Genomic DNA, 6,979 nt, shown 5'->3' with positions numbered 1-6,979 from the left:
GGAAGGGAGCAGTAGCCAACCTGAAATGATGGGTTGCTTCGTGCCACGCGGCAGCCGCTGAGAACACCCCCCCCCCCCTCGAATTTCTCCCGGAGAAAGGTCAAGCAGGACTTTCTCTTCACCTTCCTGCTACCATGGCCCTTTCAAAATGTAGCCTGCTTTTAGCTTCTCCGTACCTGGGGAAAGGACACAGCCAACCAGTGGTAGAGAAGAAGAAGAGGAGTTTGGATTTGATATCCCGCTTTATCACTACCCGAAGGAGTCTCAAAGTGGCTAACATTCTCCTTTCCCTTCCTCCCCCACAACAAACACTCTGTGAGGTGAGTGGGGCTGAGAGACTTCAGAGAAGTGTGAGTAGCCCAAGGTCACCCAGCAGCTGCATGTGGAGGAGCGGGGAATCCAACCCGGTTCACCAGATTATGAGTCTACCACTCTTAACCACTACACCACACTGGCTTGAAACTCTTGATCTCAGGGTTGTGGGTTTGAGCTCCACGTTGGGCAAAAGATTCCTTGCATCACAGGGGGTTGGACTAGATCAGGGGTCAGCAAGGTTTACCTCTCGACGGCTGGTTCACTCCAGCAGAGATCCCTCCATGGACTGGATCACACTTGCACCCACGATTTCTGGCATATGCATCTGCAACTGTGCAGACGTGATTTCCGGGGTCTGCATCTGTGCAGACGCGATTTCCGGTGCCACACTGGTGTAGCGCAGCGCACGGGGACTCACCGAGCGGGGGCAGCTCATGGACTCGTTAAATGACCCCTGTGGGCTGCTTATGGCCCAGGGGCCTTAGGTTGCCTACCCCTGGACTAGATGACACTTGTGGTCAATTCCAATTCTAGGATTCTATTCTAGGCTTCTAGGACTGGGTGGGTGGTTGGCAAGGAGGTCAACAGTAGGTGGCGCCAGAGTGAATGACAGGCAGAGCCAACCAATTGTGGCTCGCCCTCTCCCCCACCTGAACACCGCCTCCTCCCTATTGAGTTCTTTGATGACAACACTTAGACTGACAGCCAGTGCAACCCACTGAATTAGGTGGAAGTTGGAAGGCAGGGAGGTAGGGACTGGCTTCAAGCAAGCTGAAGTTGATCAGAGTTGAATTCCAGAACATATGAAGGGCACTTGGCTGCGGAAAGTCTGCATCAGCCTGTCCCATCCCACGCTTGCACATCATGGTCTGCGGATCAAGGCCAGAATGTATCTCATTTCATTTCATTTATTAGACTTATTATTCACTTGTCACCCGAAGCTCTCCATGCGACTTACAGCAAACAAAAGCAAACAAAAAGATTATACAATACATATTACCAGAGGGGGAAAGTGAAGGAAATAATAAATAGATTAATATTTCACATAACATAACATCCATTTGAAAAAGAAAACCCACACATAACAGACCCTCCATGTTTCCCTTTTTTCCAGGGCCAGTCCCAGATTTATAGACGCTGTCCCAGTTTCTAATTTGATCCCGGAATGTCCCGCTTTTCCTTAGAACGTCCCTATTTTCATCAGAGAAATGTTGGAGGGTATGGAGTTATGTGACCCCCCCCCCCAGCCAAGGAGATAAGTAACTCTTTGGAAGACATCTGGGTAGTTTTTTCATGTTTCATGTTTTTTATACATGTTGGACGCCACCCAGAGTGGCTGGAGCATGTTGTTGTTGTTCCTATTTCATCAGAGAAATATCAGAGGGCATGTACTCAAATAATCAGCAAAGCAATACTCAGACCCACTAATTAACAAATAAACAGAAGCTCAACATCCCCCTAGTCCAGAAATTATTCACATCAAGCCAGCATTTTTTACCTGTTAACCTCTACACCCCACCCAGAAGTTGGGTGTCAAGGCCAGTTGTTGCAAATCAGTGGCTGGTGGGTCTAGTGCAGGCATAGGCAAACTCGGCCCTCCAGATGTTTTGGGACTACAACTCCCATCATCCCTAGCTAACAGGACCAATGGTCAGGGATGGTGGGAATTGTAGTCTCAAAACATCTGGAGGGCTGAGTTTGCCTATGCCTGGTCCAGTGTCATCCAGGGATGGTCCAGCATTTCTCCTTTCCCTTCAAGGGTGAGCAATAGCAAAGCAGGAAGATGGCAACAAACGTTTTACCTGCTTTGCAAGTTGCCCCAGCTGCTCCTCCTCTCCTGCTGCCGCTGGCATTCTCCTCCTTGGCATTTATTTTTTAATCCAGTTTTTCAAAATTGTTCAAACTCCTGAAATGGAGGAGGGAAGCAATAATGATTTAGATGATTCAGGTTTCTAGACAGAGAATAAGCAGCTTATTACGCTGTTGACATGAGCTTCATTGCTGCAAGTCAGGTTTGCTGACTGGGGGCCTTTCGGGATATTTTTTTAAAGCAACAACAGGAACTGATCTTTGAATTTGCACAATGCCAAAGCTGCTTGCAACCCAGCAGGACCAGCAGAAAATCTCATCCCCACTTAATGGAGGAAATAAGGAGGAGCAGCCTTGTGTTCAAAACTTTTAAAATAAAGGATAATTGGCCCTAGAGAAGAGGATCTTCACGTCATCAAACAAGCAAAACAAAACAAAACCAACCCAGCAACTGTGTTAGAAACTGAGATATGAAAGCCAAGAGCTAAATGGCACTTTAAGCCTAGATTATGGGCGCAACAATGGAATATCTAGGCACGCTCTTTTTATAACAAGAATACAAAGCTGAAAATGAATGAACTGCAGCTAAAACATTATGTTCATTTTTCACACGGTCTAGTCCTTCCCCTGCCCACCCCTCTAATGTTCCACTCTGCAGTCTTAATGTGCAATCTTAGGTGCAGTACTGAGCCCAGAGCTCAGAAACTGCTCGCAGTGATGAAATCCCCTGTCACAAAATGCGCCTAGAACAATGGGAGTTTCAAACACTGCCCAGCAAACTGGTTCTTCCTAAGTGCCTAAGTGCAGAACCTTACATTTGCCCCTATTGAAATTCATTTTGTTAGCCTGGGCCGAGTTCTCCAATTGTTCAGGTCATTTTGAATTCTGATTCCATGTTCTACAACATTAGCTACCCCTCCCAGTTTGGTGCCATCTGCAAATTTAAATAACAATAATGTGGGTAAAAGCCTCAGCGCCTAGGGCTTGCTGATCGAAAGGTCGGCGGTTCGAATCCCCGCAGCGGGGTGCGCTCCCGTTGTTCGGTCCCAGCGCCTGCCAACCTAGCAGTTCGAAAGCACCCCTGGGTGCAAGTAGACAAATAGGGACCGCTTACTAGCGGGAAGGTAAATGGCGTTTCCGTGTGCGGCTCTGGCTCGCCAGATGCAGCTTGTCACGCTGGCCATGTGACCCGGAAGTGTCTCCGGACAGCGCTGGCCCCCGGCCTCTTGAGTGAGATGGGCGCACAACCCTAGAGTCTGTCAAGACTGGCCCGTACGGGCAGGGGTACCTTTACTTTTACCTAATACTATTGAATCATATGGGATTTCATAACCTAATACATTTGATATTAAATCTAGAATCTCTTCAATTTATATTCCCTTAAAGTTATAAACAGGAGTTTATAAATTTATAAGACAGGAGTGCCTGGCGTGCTCTGGTCCATGGGGTCACGAAGAATTGGACATGACTAAACAACTAAAGAACAACAACAACATTTATAAACAATACTTGTAAAAGTTGACAAAATGGAGTAGTTGTCCCTTGATCTCCAGTGATATCATGAACATTTCCCAGGAGGTATCTATGACAATTGCACATTCTCATTCCACACAGCGTTGGGGAAATGTCTCTGTGGGTAGACAATCATTTATGTGGAGCAGAGCAGGGAATTTCCTGGCCTTAGCAATTCTTTTCAATTAATGACCTTGCTTAGTAAACTAGGTGCCAGTGCAAATGTAATGGAGATTGGAAGTCTTACCCTAGAGGCAGAAGCCTGTTTATGTTGTTTTGCTTGTTCCTAATTCCATCGCTTGGCCTCATTCAGGTGTGGCCTCATTTACCTTGGGATTCACCATCAAATCACAGCCATCCTTGCAGCATGTCCCTTTGCCTTAGGAGGATTGTTGAGATAAAGGACAAGGCTCCACCCCCATTCTTTTGTCCGGACACTGAGGTCCAGCGCCGAGCGCCTTCTTGGTAGTGGCGCCCACCCTGTGGAACGCCCTCCCACCAGATGTCAAAGAGAAAAACAACTACCAGACTTTTAGAAGACATCTGAAGGCAGCCCTGTTTAGGGAAGCTGTTTAATAGGTTATTGTATTTTACTGTTCTGTAGGAAGCTGCCCAGAGTGGCTGGGGAAAGCCAGCCAGATGGGTGGGGTATAAATAATAAATTATTATTATTGTTATTATTATTATTATTATTATTAGGCCTTTTCCATGGTGATGCCAAGACCGTGGAATTCCCTTCCTCGGGAAGCTTCAGTTTGGCTTCATGATTTGCTGACCAAGAATACAAGGAGTTGGGAGCTGGCTTTCTAGGTCACAGGTTTTGCAGGTGTGTCCTTTTGCACACCTGTGATTAGACTGGTGAAATTGCCTAGACTGTTTGCCAGGAGCTCCTGATCTAATCAATTTCAGGTTAAGCATTACTTTGCATGATCAAAAGATATACACACAGAGAGCTTGCCTCTTGTGCTAAGAGTTGGGAGTGTGTGTATTAATAATAATAATAATAATAATAATAATAATAATAATAATAATTTATTATTTATACCCCACCCATTTGGCTGGGTTTCCCCAGTCACTCTGGACGGCTCCAGCCACTCTGGGTGGCTGAGTTATGTTAACGGAGAAATCTGAGGGCTCCCTTGGACAAAAAAACAAGGACACTGGCCAGGAATACCAGAGCAAAACAGCAGCCAGTAGGCTTGGTCTTTATTGAAGACTGTCGCGACAGGACTCCCACCTGCCACAAGGTGGAACAAGATGGAAGCCCTGAACAAAAGAGAACCCAAACTTTTATTAACATGCTAATCCCCATGTTACACCCCCCCCCAAAAAAACTACATCACTCATACATCACGGTTACATCATGAAAGGAGAGGACTGGTGGCAGTAATCTGAGCATCCTGGACCCTGCCCCATGGTTCTCCTTGCCCTCCATCAAACACCCATCAAGTGTAACAAAAGAGATATTTACATTTCCCTGTTTCCCAGCCAAGTTAACCACACCCTTTTGTCTTCATCTGGGTTTGTTATTTCTGGAATGGCTACCTGTCTGGCACTCAGGTATCAGGATGCCAGGAATTATCACTCAGGCAGAGGGGCTGCTGAGTAGCTGAGCTCACATGTCTATACAGTGGTACCTTGGGTTAAGTACTTAATTCATTCCAGAGGTCTGTTCTTAACCTGAAGCACCACTTTAGCTAATGGGGCCTCCTGCTGTTGCCGCGCCGCCGGAGCACGATTTCTGTTCTCATCCTGAAGCAAAGTTCTTAACCTGAAGCACTATTTCTGGGTTAGCGGAGCTGTAACCTGAAGCGTATGTAACCCGAGGTACTACTGTATGAATTTCTGAAGTTTTCCCAGTGAGCCAGTACATAGATACATTCATCAGTGAATTGTTACATTTGGTATCGTGCAGCAAAGGCCCTTTGAATAAATAGGAAGAAACTGTGATGAAGTGTTTTGTGGGGAAAAATCACAAAAGTAACAAAAGTGATTGTGCTGATTTTGGTAGTGGGCACCGTGTGCATGATATCTGCTGGAGGGGCAACCCCCCCCAACCTATACATAAATTCCTGCAACAGTGAGAGCAACAATTCATAAGCCTTGGCTTACTGTGACATCTGAACAGCAGCTCGTGGCTTGTTTATCTCCAACCAAACTACAATACAACTACAAAAGCTAAGGTTTGTTCTTGGCTTCCCAATTGTGGTTTGTTTAGGGAAAATATTCGTCATGGGTACTACCCAATAGGTGATAGTGATACCAACATAAGCACATATCTGCTACAGCAAATCAATACCAGAAAGGGTGTTTCTTTCTCCTGGTCATTCATTTCTTTCTTTGGTCCCACCCCCTCCCCCAAGAGTGCATCTCAAAGGGCAGCATGCATTTGCAAAACTGGTTTGATCAGTGAGGAGACGAAACTAAAAATAAACGAAAGCAGCACAGACAATGAAGGTTTAACTATGCTACTACCTTGAGGAAAGACACCTGGGTCTATGCAAGACATCTGTGGAACCACAGCTGCCCAGTCAGAGTGTGGAAACCCAAAGTTGCCCGCTGACTGAAACAACTTTGGCAAATAAGTGGTTAATCATTCTAGATCAAGGGTCAGCAAACTTTTTCAGCTGTGGGCCGGTCCACTGTCCCTCAGACCATGTGGAGGGCCGGACTATATTTCTGGGGAAAAATATGAACGAATTCCTATGCCCCACAAATAACCCAGAGATGCATTTTAAATAAAAGGACACATTCTACTCATGTAAAAACACGCTGATTCCCGGACCGTCCGTGGGCCGGATTTAGAAGGCGATTGGGCTGGATCCAGCCCCCAGGCCTTAGTTTGTCTACCTATGTTCTAGATCCACCATCTAGGTTCTCATCCGAATATCTCAAGAGGTATTCCTTGTGTGTTTGTGTTGAGATGATGTCACTGCAGGAAAAAGGTTTGTGAGATGTTTTAAACAAAATTGATGTCATAATATTATAGACCACAAGGACCATTTTGGGGGGGATGATTATGCATTCCAGTGACTCATAATTTGAGAGTAAATTCAACCTTCTGGGAAGAACATTTAACTACGGCATTTAAGGGCAAGCAAGCAAGTTATACGATGTATTTCATCATAAATAATTATACTTACTTATACAAGGAAGTATAATGAAAAGTAGCATTGTAACAGCTTGTTCACACTTTATGTCCTCGAAAGAGATAATTACAATTCCCTTTGGAGATAGTAATGGCTTCCCGGTAGCCTTCCGATGCTACAGTCAAAACCCAGTTGCAACTATACCCCCAGAAGCAAATAAAATATCTGCAAACCCAGTCCTAAATCCATTTATC

The sequence above is a fragment of the Podarcis tiliguerta genome, assembly GCF_965153285.1.
Source record: "Podarcis tiliguerta genome assembly, chromosome: 5".
Taxonomy (NCBI): domain Eukaryota; kingdom Metazoa; phylum Chordata; class Lepidosauria; order Squamata; family Lacertidae; genus Podarcis; species Podarcis tiliguerta.
The sequence above is the reverse complement of the archived record's forward strand: the minus strand, read 5'-3'. Positions refer to the sequence as shown.